The sequence below is a fragment of the Hemibagrus wyckioides genome, linkage group LG29 (genome assembly GCF_019097595.1).
Source record: "Hemibagrus wyckioides isolate EC202008001 linkage group LG29, SWU_Hwy_1.0, whole genome shotgun sequence".
NCBI classification, from domain to species: Eukaryota; Metazoa; Chordata; class Actinopteri; order Siluriformes; family Bagridae; genus Hemibagrus; species Hemibagrus wyckioides.
The window spans coordinates 15,679,983-15,695,010 of record NC_080738.1 but is presented as its reverse complement, the minus strand read 5'-3'; the positions used below and the strand labels follow the sequence as shown (position 1 = coordinate 15,695,010).

General features: G+C 41.8%; 1 protein-coding gene across 2 annotated transcripts in view; it reads right to left on the bottom strand.

The window, feature by feature from the left end:
* The window catches only part of fbxw7 (F-box and WD repeat domain containing 7), a 114,306-nt gene that overhangs the window by 62,556 nt on the left and 36,722 nt on the right, over window positions 1-15,028 (bottom strand). The window lies entirely within an intron of this gene.

Genomic DNA, 15,028 nt, shown 5'->3' with positions numbered 1-15,028 from the left:
CTGAGTGCGGAAAAGGAGAGAGAATAAGTGCTTTGGAGACTCCCGAGCACATAAAACCTATTGTATTGAGGATGTTTACTTCTCAGACAAGGCAGCTTGACAAACAACAGGGTCTCATTTAGTCCGGTTAGGTTCATATCTGCTGAGAGGCAAAGAGGAATGATTAATGTGCTGGAGAAGTGCTGAGGGATTCAGAGTGTGTGATGGCCTCGAGGCAGCCAAGAGGCAGAAATCTGCTCAAGCCTTAGCAGCCACAACAGTTATTCGCAACATGTGCATTCACTGCAAAACGGGAAACCACGCCAGCATAACTGCTGGCTGTCAAATGACCTCAAGTGTCACGGCATCCCAACGGGTGTCTCTTGTTAATCAATATTGGCTTCGGTGTTGCTGATATCGCATGATAATTTGCATTGAAAATGAGCTCTCATAAGTCAGATTACCTTCAGTCATGTACCTTATAGCTACAAAGATGCTCGTAGCGGACATGAAAAGTGTCAAACCAGCAGTCCTCAAGGCCCAATTATGTACTTTCATTTATTTTAATAGGTACATTAAAGCCATGTCTCCAAATTACACACTAAAGGTACAAAGGATATGCTCTTTATTTTATTCTCCAACAATAATGAAGAATACAGCGTAGTGAGAATGGGAGATCTCCGAGGTGCAGTTGATTATAATTGCAATTTTTTATTTCTTAAAAAAAACAAACAAAAAAAAAAAGCCTCAGGTTAACATTCAGCCTCGACACCACAGGTTAACTAATTTGGCATAATATTTGCACTATAAGCAACACATAGTGGGTTCAAATCCCAGGACCACCAAGCTAGCACTGCTGAGCCATTAAACAATCAGTAGTACAGGACATAAATATAAATGGCTCTGGATAAAGTTATCTACCAAAATTGCAAATGTTAAACCACAGTGTACATTAAGTCTCAAATCAGATAAGGTTGTTCTAACGCGTTAGTGTTTCTACAGTAACAGCCCTTTCACAAGGTCCTGTATGGTGGAAGCTCAACATAATCCAAATCTGACAATAAATGCATTTTAAAAATGTTCACTGAGGCTAACATGAGAATCTGCTTATTTTTTGTCTCTAAGCAATAAGAGGAACTAACCTGCCTTATAAAGGTTCCAGAGCATTAAAAACTATAAATAGATACCTCAAGACACCCAGTGTTGATTATTTTCCAGTAACAGCAGATGTTACGTGTTAGTTATCTTAAACATTTTGGGCAAAACAAAAGAATTTAAGTAGCACAGATGAATCTACGCAGCTGAATAGAACAAAGAAATCAAACCACAGTGGCTTTACGATGAGCGTCTCCGAGAACATGGCTTTCAAACACACTCACTAATTTCCGTGTCTCAATTCCGTAACCTGGCTGAATGAACTCGATGAGAACCTGACGTTCCTGCATTGTTTTTCTAACAGCGTACCCTGTAACTGCAATGAAAAATGAGGTGCTGACAAGATGCTTCACATTCGCTGAGTCATTCCTTAATGCCATCCCTCCCCGCAGATTAAAAAGCAGGAGTATTTTCAGCCCAGCAAGATCTTCTTCAGTTACTCCTGCTGGCTGTGAGATGATGCGCTGAACCTGTGACACATGCCTGAGAGAGAGGAGGAAGCCTCTCGCCCACGCTAGCAGCGCTGCAAGAAATGTCAACGCCTTTTGGCAGCTTCACAGCAGGTGCTCCACTTGGCAGCAAGTGCCTAATTTTGCAATCAGCAGTTTCACTTTCTCTTCAGAGCTGTTTACACACCAGGGTTTAGGGAGGGGGAAGGGGATCCTGGCCCAGGATCAGCACAAAAGGCCATCAAGTGTCCTCGGTGCTTTGGAAAATGTCAGCGACTCTAAAACACACGAGAGAGGCAGGGTTTGTATGCACTGCCGTCCCTCTACATCACATTCATCACCCTTGAACTTGATAAGCATTTGGATGAGATTCTGACCCCGGGCCTTTAAGGTCAGCTATGCTGTCAGTGCGACACAGGGAGCGCGTGGAACAGGCTACTGGATCATCGACTGCACTGGATTGCTTCAGTGTTACATGAGGTGAAGGTCTTGTATCTCATTTCAGCCTGGTGAACAGACCGAGAGCGCTTCGTTTACATCCTCATCCTCGACGAATGAACTTCGGCGCAGGTCTGATCGCTCCCACCGACACCCAGACTCTGGAATGGTTTCGGCTCAGAATAGATTCGCTCGGATGCTTCGGGCCGACGTTATTTGGAGCCGGAGCGCGTGCGTTGGAATCCCGTCACCCTACTCCCGGGGTACAGAGCGCTCGATGTGTCTCACACGGGGATGTGAAAGAACATTTCAGCTGTTTAGAAAACGTCCTGAGGTGAACAGAGGACACTGTCATGGGTAGAAAGGGGCACGATTAGGAGATCCATAGGACATGTAAAATGGCGTCTGTGTATTTTGTTATGCTTGAGTGAGGAAGTTAACACAGATAAGAGAATGATCCGTTCCTTTCTAGACACCAGATACCATTCCTGATTTCACAAAAAATAAATGTTTTTATTTGAGCTGCATTGACAACTAACAGTCTGATTTTAATTACTGAAATCTAATTAGCATTAACCAACCAGGGGCAACATGGAACATCTTATTCAGCTGCTTTTATATTTACCTCTTTTTGTGCTGCTCAACAAACTCCACGATTCAAAAGTGCAGGAATATCACCCTGACCTGCGAGCAGTGTGTCTCAGTGGTCTCAGAAATGAACTGCTCCAATATACAGTCACATTTTAATATCTAGACACACATTTAGGCTGATCTCTATTTAAGACTCTGTTTAAACACCAGGAAAAATACCCAGCAGTTGCTCCCCCTAAGCATGGTATCGTACTGGAGTCCAGTATAGTAAGTACAAATCCTTTTAAGCAGGAAAGCTGAGGTTAGAAAACCTCTTTATTTTAAGGCCCAGAGGGTGAAGACTAGTAGACAATACGATGTCTTGCTAGCTGCCAGTTACAGAGAGCTGAAAGAGAAGAGATGAAGTCATCAATCCAGGTAGTTTTCGCCCCCCCTTGCGAGCCGAATAGCCGGCTAGGGAAGTAAAAACACACCTTTCCAACAGCTGCCTAGTTGACCCTGCACCGTCAGGGGATTTTTTTTTTCCTTCTCCAAACACAACTTGCTGACATTGAGCCATGTTCTCCACATAAGAACACACCACCCCCCCTTCTGGATGCTGCAGCCTCCACACTGTAATTCTGCACAATTTATAGGACGCTTTCCTCAGACTGAGTTTGTCAGACACATTACTAAAAAATAAATAAATAAATAAAATAACCCAAGATACACAACTTCTCGTGGACTCGTCCTAATAAGTGGTATATATCTGAGAAATATCACAAGCTTCCTTACAGCCTTACAGTCAATTGCATCACTGCGCAAAAACTTTAGCTCTTAAGCGCTTCAGAAATATTTCACCAGCACCTCGGGCACTCTGCCTTCTCTTCACGATGAGGATGACACTTCCAAAAGCTTAAATATAGCAGCAGAATCCCTCAGGAGCACTCGAGGAACCCCGGAGAGAACGTGTTTTGAATCATTAGGCAGACTTCGATTGTATTGTAAACGAATTTAATGGTTTTTATTTGAACCGAGTCAGGAAGCTTCAGGATGAACAGGACGACGACTGCGGCGGTGGAATAAAACGTGAATAAACATCCTGAATTTACATCTTACTTTAACAATTCCCAAGAGGACGTGAAAGCAGGGACGTCTTTACTTAAAAGTGTCACGAAATGTGCATGGAGAGATGTTTTTCCCTCTCTTGCAGGAGACGTGATCGACGCAACGATCTGACTAGATCACCTCCAGGTCTCTGAGACGTCTCAGGTTCCTCATGGCAGAAATATCCGTGTACATGTACACCATCCTGACTCCCGGCTCCCGCACGTCAGCGCTTATACGCACAAACCTTTTTCTCTGCGTGGGCTGAGAACACAAACTGCACATTATGCTAACAAAAGGCGCGTACAGACAACTCACGGCAGTGTGCACACTCACAGGTTTATTAATCAGTGCTGGAAGACTATGATAGATAGATAGATAGATAGATAGATAGATAGATAGATAGATAGATAGATAGATAGATAGATAGATAGATAGATAGAAGCACGCTTCTGTTCTCAGGAGAGACTGAAAAGTTGAACATGTGGAGCTGCAACTTTAGGAATTTATTTGTGCATAGCTAAAATTCTTCGCAAAGAAGCCCGAGTCCAGGATGAGGAGTTAATAAATAAATAAATAAATAAATAAATAAATAAATAGATAGATAAAAATCGCATATTAATTGAGACGCTTTTTATAACAAATCCGTCTTATCCTTTCAAAACCTTCCCTAAAATTCCACCCAGAAGATGGGGAATCTCAGACGGACGACAAGACACTGCTAGGGGCGGGAAAAATAAGCGTGCAGCAAAAGCCTTAATTAAAGTGTCTTTACGTTATTATGAAATACAGTTTACTCGTGAAATCGTCGCGATTATGTCGTCACTCCTGATTCGATTACAAACATGGCGTTTCAAAAAGCCGCTTTACTAAAAGCTGTTTTTATCTCATGAATTATTTCATTTATTTATTTATTTATATTTATTTTTAAATTTATAACCAAATGAGGAAATTACGCTCCGTAATCATCAAAGCATTTCCACACCCGATTTATTCACCTTCTTTTAATTAAACACTGCACATTTATTCTGTAATTAACTTTTCACTTATTTTATTCTGGGTATAAACTGAACTCCTTACTCAAACTCTGAACAAAACTTTGCTGCTGGAATCGCTGAAGCTCAAAATGCCAGCTCAAGTCGAACAGATAAAATACAGACGCATTTCTATTACTGAATTGATTTTGTTCCACTGCTTTGTGTTTTCTCTAAGCTCCATTTCTGGTTCTATTTATCTATTTAAAGAAAACAATCTGCTCAGCGTTAAGAGTGGTGAGACATAATTAAGAAAAAAAAATTAAATAAATTTCGATATTTATTTCTATATTGCATTCTATATACATATATATGTGTCATGATGTGGTGAAGGCCAAAAAATAAAAAAAAAATATTTAAAAAGTACTAAAAATGTAATCTATGTTTTGAAAAAATGATTTCAAATGAAAAAGGTTTTAAAAATGATTTATATAATTTAATAATAATAAATTGAACTATTGATAATTATTCAAAAATATATAATAGATATAGGTAATATATAATAAATAACTATACAAGGAAAATATTTATAAAAATTCAGTACAAAATCTTTATTAAATCTGTCAAGTTAAAATAATTAAAAACAAAAAACAGATTTACTAGTAACATTTCAAAAAAACTGTAATGTCAGTTTTAATCAAATTTTTTGGGTATTGTGGAATAACTAAATGCATTTTATACAGTGTTCATCGTAAAATATTTTCAATATTTTAATGTAAGATTTTAAAAAGAGTTTCATCAGATATTTCAAAGAAGTTGATCTACCCAGAGTGAACTATTCCTCGTTTCTATTTCTAGAATAATTCGTCGATACAAAAACAAAATTAGGCGAATAATTTAGGATCACGAAAGATGACTAACGACGTGGAATGCGTGCAAACGTCTAGGAAATTCCAACATGTTTACCGAGTGTTAAGCTAATAATCACTCCTGATGAGTCTCATCAGAGAGCTACTGCTTAAACCTCCTCAAAGCTTTCATCTGAATTTCACCTGCTTCAGGCTCAGGATTAGTGGAGGACGAAGGGGGGATGAAGGTGCAAATGGCTCTGGATGGTAAATGTGCCTGTGGCATAGCTGAGATGGGCAGGACGGGATCGTTTTACCCCAATGGCATGACAGCGTAGGGTGGGAGAGGAAACCAATATGGCCTCGAGGGCAATGCTGTCAAACCTGTTGTCCATTCCTGACCAGCACATTCAGCAACAGCGGGATCTTCCAACACACACATACACACACACTGAGGGAAACTGTTTCGACTCAGTGACAGATTTTTCGTTTGTTTGCTTTGAAGGAAATCAGCTAGATTTGCTCCATTTGTTTCTTTTTCCTGTAGCAGAACACTTCCCAAAACTAAATTAGAGCTCTAAGTGCTGTTTTTGGACTCGCATCGTTTAACCGCATTTTACCGGACAGCTGGACTTCTCAGTGAGAGACTCAGCTCTGTCCGCCATTTTGGACACAACCGAATAAAGTTCTCACCAGGCGAATAATATGAAGGTCGCATTCAGTGTCCGAAGTAATGACCATCCTTTTTTAACAGAACCTGCTTTATCTCGATTGATAAAGTACTGCTGAAAAAAACTCCGCCTCCCGCCTGACCGGAACACGGACAATAATTTGAGATAACCGTGAATATTGCAGAGCCGTTTATAATTGAATATCTGTCTGGGTCATAAATATTTGGAGGCAGGTCTGAGATATGAAACTATCTTCATCTTGAATTCTTAAGTGATGAAGCTATTTTTCAAGCGGTAGCTTTTGAAGGTGTTGAACAATTTGGGATGACCTTGGTCATGGAGTTCTGAACTCAAGTCAAGTCCAAGACCTTCAGTCTCCACACACCGGGAGTTTTCTTCAACAGATTTTAGGGCATCTGCTCTGAGAGCTCGGTGTATTTGGTGAAGTGTGAATGATTGACAGCGGTGGTTCTGGGGTTTCTCTTCAAACCAAAACATCATGCAGGGGAAAGTGATGGCAGGAAGTGTTCTTATGGTCAACGAAGTTCTTAGTGATGCATAAAACCAGATGTTTATAGTGCGCTGGAGTGCTATATTTAGCTCCATTTGATTAATACTTAAATAACAAGACACGTCTACTTCCAGCCTGAGTAGCTAAAAAAAAAAAATCATCTTTATGTAGCAGAAAGCTACTTGCTTGCATCCAAAAAGTGCTCCTCTCTGTCAATTAGGTCTTGTCTTAAACCTTTAAGAGCCCAGCCTCAGGGTGTGGAATATGTTCAAGCAAAGTGAAGGAGCCCTTAATCAAGGATGTGACCCGAAACTGATGGTGAATTTTGAGATTTGAGAAGGAATGATGTTCCCCGAGCTGGATTGCATTTTTACTTGAGCTTCGAGAGAGACAGGAAGTTCTCCTTTAAGCTCAGTGGATTGTGAGGAATGAACTTGTGGTGCAGAAGCTCTAGGGATCCCACTCCTATTGGCCCACAGAGACGAAGAGAAATCCAAACTATTCCATTCAATGGAGCCAGCTGCTGTCTCTGAAGTTAGTCAACACTTTCATGGGAGCCGGAGAGGAAGCTCCCTTAAGCAAAACCTTGTCTGTAAGCATGAGCCAACAGCATGGAAAAGTCTGGATGAAGGCACAAAAGCCTTAATCCAACTGGAGACTTTCACATCTCAGGATGTGCCTGGGTTTTAGATGACAAGAACAAAGCAGACCGCAGAAGGAACTTGCGTTTGGAACAAGAGCTAAACTACGAAAAAAACACAGAGACAAGGATATTTTAGAGGATATTTCTTACGCAATATTTGCACTGAAGACATATCTTGAATTTTAAGCATGCCTATGGGGGATGGAGAGAAAGGCGAGTTTATAATATCATCCTCTCCTCTGTGTGCAGAACGGCAGGGTTACTGTTCAGAATGTCGGCGCACTGGGGGTTACATGCTTTAGACCAAACTTCTGCTCGATTTTTTCTCTCTGAGAATCAACTCAGAGATTCAGCTTATACTTTGGGTTCTGCTGTGAATGTGGAAAAAACTGCTTCTTTTCAAAGTAGTATTAAAAAATTACCAAAATAAATCAAGAATTTTGGGGGTACACATGAAGCTGGTGAGGAAACTATATTTATAAATCCTATACTGTGAGTAATAACTTGTGTTTTGGACACGTCAGAATGTTAAATCTAACTCAAAACTGATAAAATAAACAAACACAAACAGTCCATTCACGCCTGAGCGCAGTCTGGTGTTTAAAGCAGATTTGATCCACGCTTTTCCGACAAATAAGACTCTGAATAAAGCTACCAATTTCCTTAAAATGCTGTTGCCAAATCAAACCATGTTAAGTTAAAATGCTTCATAAACTTTCACACACACAGGATTCCAATTCAAGGTCGAATCACATTTCTCGACAAGGATGTCTGCCGCTTGAAATAATGAACACGTGACCGGATTCTCGGACGAGCCGTGCTACAGATATAGAGTATGAAGGGCGTCGGATGTCTCGCAAATCATCCATTAGAGCGATCTGTTTCCATCCTGTAAACGTGAAAGGTTGAGATTAGACGTTGTTAATCGGTCTGATCCCTCCGTCCTCGTGCTCGTCTTGTTCTGCGGTCCAGCTGCTGTTATACTTATGGTTGTTTTGTTACTGTCTTACACGATCTGTCTCTCTCTTCAGGTACAAGCTTTCATTATCTGGAGCATGTGCTTCCTGTAGATGGACACCTCTAAACGAGAGCGACGCACAACAGCAGAGTCGTGATATGGAGATGTAGTGGATTCAGTTTAGACATGAACAACGCAAGTAGCATGTTTTATTTTTGTTTGCCAATGGCGCATGTCCTCACCGCATCGTGCAAAACTATATAAAGCTCGTTCTCGAACGAGTCCCAGAGGACGCTAGAGATTTCTCAAAAGGGCATAGTGTGCAGCATGTTCAAGCTGTCCAAGTGAACATGACCAAAGCGCTCTGTTTTTACACCAACAGCTAACACCATGGTGATCATGGCAGACATCATGACATAAAATCCAATCAAGTCACAAAGGCTTAAGAGTTCATCCAGACTAAAATTTCTGCTCTGTGACGACTCCACAGCATTGGTGTGTCCATACATTCTTACAGATCCACGCGTTTTGCGTCATCCTGACCGAGCCTAAAAATAGAGAGCTGGCTTTTTAAGGTCATCCGTTTGCATCTTAGAAGCTTCTAAACGAGGAGCAGTGCATGTGACGGCTAATCGGCGCTAGCATCTCGGAAACGGAATGGACCGAGGTATCCTGACTCGACCTGTTCATCCGTGTATGAGCCTCGTTAGAAGCGACGGCTCCAACAAGAACGCCGCCGTATAACTTGGCTGAACCGTCTGTGAAGGACTTTGCAAGTGCCATTAAAATGACAGTAGTGCAGCACATGGTGACAACTTATAACAGGCTGCTATATTCAGTCTGCTGCCTCCGCCATACCAATTGCTGTCATTGTTCAGGACAGGGACAGAGAGACTGGAGGTGGAAGCATGAATCATAATTCTAAAAACGCTAGAAATATGAACTCTTGATTGCTCAGCGTTCCATTTCTGGGACTTCATTGCTCTAACAATAAGCTTTATTACTGAGGAAGAAATGGGAAACAGAGCTAGTAGTGGATTACACTGATGTAAAATGCACGATGATGAACTTCTCTTTATAAAGAGCATGTCTTATTACAAATTCTTCCACATATTTCATAAAAAATAATGACAAGCTCCAGTTTAGTGCTCAATGTCAAGCAGGTTAGTAAAGCTGAGACTCTAGGAGAAGAGCCATTTCAAGGAAGAACGTCCGTCAATCACTGGACATTCGACTGACAAAATGGCTGACACCGTGACCTAACCGACACGCCACCCAATCGGAGACTCACTCACCCGTCTGCGGCAGAAAGGCAAGCCCTGTGTGATGATATTAATGCTGAATATCTTCAGCACTTTCTGTGAAGGCTCCTTGGTCACTTCCTTGGGGTCCAAAAGCTCCAGAGCCAGGCTTTCCAGTGGAGCCTGGGGAGCCTTCTCTTTGGGCAAGGATTTGGGCATTTTCTTCTTCTTGTAATTGGTGATGGATGAAAAGCGCAGGATGGGGCAATGCCGGAGCATCGCCAAGTAGTCCAGAGGACTAGAAACTCATATCCCGAAGGAAGAAAAGAAAGAGTCTGACGTCTTTATCTTATCACGACCTTAAAAATGAACGTTATACAGAGTGCTGCAAGATTAGAAGTTAGTACTTAGATCTTGATGACGAAGGATATACCTAACTCGGATATACCATCAACCAGTGGCAAATCAAGACCCCTGGAGCTTGGACTAACGTGGAGAACTGGCTGATCCGTGTGGTAAGAGCGAGCTGGACCCACATGCTCTCAGCCTCTTTTAAAATATCCCAGGGCGTGATGTCAGCAGTGCGCCTGGCAGCTGCTCTTCTTTCTAAAGCTCTTCTCACCCCCCACCCCGGGAATTCGGACACTTAGTTTCTGCCCCAGCTCAAGCCCTGACCAATAGCAAGAAATCTGGCCAGGCGCATATTTGACTCTAGACATCAGATAACCAAATGAGGTGACCATGTTTGTAGTGAAAGATTTATTCAGTGAGATTTAATAAGATCTAATGAAACAGGTTTAAATACCGGTGCAAAATAAAGATGAATTATTGGGTCCAGGAAATTTTTGAGTATCATGGTGAAAGTGGTTCTCAGAATGATCTGTGACACAGCCACCACGTTTAGAACAGAAAGCAGAACAATTGTGCATGAAACCCATCCCCGAATCCGCCACAGGCGACCGAAAATCGCACTGTAAACTGACAAAACAACACGCATGCACCCATATGGTGTGTTATCCAAACACTGCCTACAGTCCTGATGACTTACTCCTTCCGTACTTCCATTTCCAGCTCATGACTCAGCTCAGTGACTCAGCTCGGTTCACACAGAGCCACTTCAACCAGACCATCACCGGTCAGCAGGGTATATTTTCATTCATTACTTGTGAACAAATTGGTGTGGAACAAGTTCAGATAATAAACGGCGAGGATGGCGCTAGGAAGATCCAGCCTTCGTGTGTGATCGGGTACAAACAAGAGCATAACTGTTTCCACACCAAAAAACTGCTAAGTGTCCAAAAATAGCCCCTGGGGCATCCCAAATCACACTTCATGAGCTGACACATCAAGATGCGTACAGCCCATATGGTGTGTTATTCGAGTCATGCTAAATTTAAAACAGCAGCGCTCTTAAAAAAACTAAATAAATAATAAGCGACGGAAATCTAATCTAGATAAAACAGTTGGATGCTAATTAGCGCGTAATGTGAATTGATCTTTTAGAGTAACGCTAATTCACATAGCATTAGCTCTCGGACACTCTTCATGGCCTGGAAGGTGTCCTGTATTAAACGTTCAAGCTAATTTAAAGGACTAGGTTGTTGAGTAATGCTAGGTCACGCGTACTATGGATAGAAAGACTCTTTTTAGTCTCTAAGACGGATTTACAAAAAGATGAGGTGTTCAGCTGTCAGGTTTTGGTGCCTACAGTAGCCTCAGATTCCTGTTCCAGGCTGATGGGTGCGGAACCCGACATGGCCATGTGCTGGTGAAGGCTCTAAGATGTGCACAGACATGCTTTTCAGCTTAGCACGGACGTAAAGAGTGTTTCAACTCCATCACCATCTTCCAAGTCACAAATCCAGCTATGATCTGATACTGAAAGTCCCTGTGGCTTTGTATTTGTTCCCCGCTGCTCTCAGAGCGCTCTCTCTCCAGCATCCGTGCTCCGATGCGCCACTCCAGTCACGTCAAGCCCGGCGATTTAAAAGCTGTTATTTAGGAGTCGCTGGTTTGGACACGAGTGTCAGAATGTGTGATGGGCTTCCAGCAGGTCGACGTGCTCCTTTCCGACAGCGGGACACAAAGTGTGCAGCACGGAGAGCGAAATCCAAACAATTACTGGGCTGGAAACCATTAGCATCAACTGCTCAGCTTCATTCCAGCATGCGCTTCTGCATCGGTTGTAAATGACGCTACACTGAGGAGAAAAAAGCATTCGGACTAAAGATGATAAAAAAAAATGTCCTAACGGTCAAAGCGCCACACGGCTCAGCTCGGGCTTAATGGAGCAAAGACATTTGGAAACACGTTCATTTTTAGACGTGAGCTCTCTCGCTAATCTCCCGCCACTGAAGTATGCGCCTTATGTTCACAGCACAGATTTAACCCGCTAACTGGGGCTAATGGAAGAGAATGTGAAAAATGCTAGGGATTTAAACTGGGCAAGAGCCTGGCGTCTGTTAAAAATGAAAAATAAATAAATCTACCTTCAGGACACCAGACTTACTGCTAATATAAAACATGTTTATTATACAGGGCAGTCTGTGTTAGCATGTTTACTAACCACTAGACTCATTTTATCCGTTTACAATAACGTTACTTCACTTCTTTTTGCCTGCTTTAAATGCTAATTTCTGTTTAGTGTTTTCTATGATGCTAGTTATGATTTTTTTCTGCTTGCTATAATGCTAGTTTATTTTTTTGGCTACTTTACTGAAACGCTAATCTCCGTGTTACATGTTTAGCATAGCGTTAGTTAGTGTTTTTGGCCGGTTTAAGAAAACGCTAGTCATCATTTTGTCTGCTTGCTATGTGATAACCTGGGCACTGTTACCATGGCAACAATTAGAGGAGGGGGGGGCAACTGCAATGCTGTGTAAATGGGGAAAGTATAAAAATTAAAATTTCATGTTCTCAAATGTGTGTAAAAGGTCTGACTGGACATCATTATGGTTAGAGAGCGTGTGTCCATGCAAGTGCTGAGTAATATATGTATTAAATCTCACACACACACACTACAGTGAGTTATTGGGACGTGTGTGTGTGGTGAGCTGCTCGCTGCCTCAAGGATATCACACTCGTGCACACACACACACACACGCATGCATTACAGTGAGTTATTGGGACGTTTGTGTGTGGTGAGCTGTTCGCTGCCTCAAGGATATCACACTCATGCACACGCGTGTGCGCGCGCGCGCACACACACACACAGCTGCGTCCTTGTGGACTGCAGTGGGAGGAAAAAGTGTTTAAATTTTCAGGTGAATATGAATCATTTATACACAAGCTGCTTCAGAGAGAAATCTTTACACAAACGCACAAAGAGCTCCGAGTGTGTTTTCACACCACGCGTAGATCTGACATAGTCCTTCAGAGCCAAGCGAATTAAAGATAAGCGGCTTTCAGTGTACGGAGATCGGGGGGGGGGGGGGGGGCGGGGTTGCGAGTCTCTTCCTTTCAATATCTAGCAACTCTGCTTTATTCAAAAATAATTTATAAATCTAAAGTGTTTGTGTTTCTCTTGTGCTTGTTGCTAGCTCAATAAATTCCAAGGACATTTCGAAAGAATGTGTGAATCTGAGCATGGTCTCTCTCTCTCTCACACACACACACAGTTTAGAAGTCACACACCTCAAATCAAGCTCTTTTTGTATTTCTTCACAACACGTTTGAATCAGATGTGTGATGAGTTGCAGGTCACAGACCTCCGAGTGTGTGTGTGTGTGTGTTACAGCACAGATGGCAAACGGCTGATTAATGAATAATCCTGAGTGCTGTGGCACAGCTGTACCAGACAGGTTGAGGTTGGAAACAGAGAAAGGCTGATCTCAGGTCAGTTTTACACACACACACACACAGCAAAGTCAAGCCCATGTGAAAAATGTCATGGTTGCAAGCCATCCACACACCCGGGCAATGAGGTTTTCTGGCTTTGAGGTGCGAGAGGAACAGTGAGGGACTGAGAAACTAGATCACTTCTGCCCTCTAGCGTCTAAACTCACAACTGCATGGACACAGAACAGGGCTGTGTCCCAAATCCCACACGTCTCTACTTAAAAATAGTGCACTAAATAACCTATAACCACGACAGCTGAGGGCTTTATGAGGGTGTATTTAAAAAGTGTGAATTATCTTTCAAGTCTATAGAAACTACACAATGTGTGATTTGGAACACAACCGATCCTGATCTTGTTCTTTCCAAAGTATACACTTCTACAGAAGTGATTTGAGACATGACTGATCACCATCTAGAACATGATCTAGTATAGCTGGTCTACATCTGTATAAGTGAGGTGTGCGGTTTGAGACACAACCAATCCTGTTCCTTTCCTATTTTTTTTTTTTACACTTCTGTAAATGTGCATGTGTGGTTTGGGACACAACTAATTCCATCTTCAAATGGCACACTATAGATAGTGCACACTTGTATACACACTAAGTGGTTTGAGACACGACCGAACTAGTTCCTTTCCTCTTCTATCATCCTCATGGTGCACACTAGGAATACTACAGGCTTATATATATATATATATATATATATATATATATATATATATATATATATATATATATATATATATATATATACATATATACATACATATATATATACATACACACAAATATATATACATATATACATACATATATATATACACATATATACATACACACAAATATATATACATATATACATACATATATATATACATATATATACATACACTATTACTGTACTATTACCTGTACTATTCCTAGTGTGCATCTCGAGGATGCTACGATCGACACGACCGAACCAGTTTTTTTTTCCTACAGTAATTCCTCCTTAGTTTTCAAAATGGATGCCTGCATTATAGACGGACAAAATGTGAAGTGAAGGTCACGGAAAGTCTCTGAAGCGTGATTGTAACTATTACGCTGCAGCCAGGGGCGTCAGAAACCATGATTCACCTGCATCCTCCTCCTGCTTATTTGCTCTCTGCTCGATCCCCATGGCAATGAAAGAATGGGAGTTGCATAGCAACCGTTTCCACGATTTCCAAGTGCCTTCGCAGAGACGGCGTTAACCCCATGACTAATATAATGACTGGATTTTATTACTACTGTTGTCTCTTTGTGCATTATACAGATGTGTAACTTATAAGAAAGGCACGCGCGTGCACACACACACATTTAAAGCTTGCAGTCCATGTTGAGTTTTTTTGCCCTTTTTGGTCACACACCACACGAACTTGGGGCAGTTAAGGCTCTGGGGGCGTTGACAGGAAGATCGGGGTTCGAGCCCCAGCACTGCCAAGCTGCCACTGTTGGGCCCTTGAGCAAGGCCCCCAAAGCCACCCTGCTCCAGGGGTGCTGTATCATGGCTGACCCTGCACTCTGATCCCAAAACACACACACACACACACATGAAATAAATCACTCAAATAAAAATGACTTGCGATATATAAACCTCCAAAAATAGAGATCCGGCTGGATTTAGTA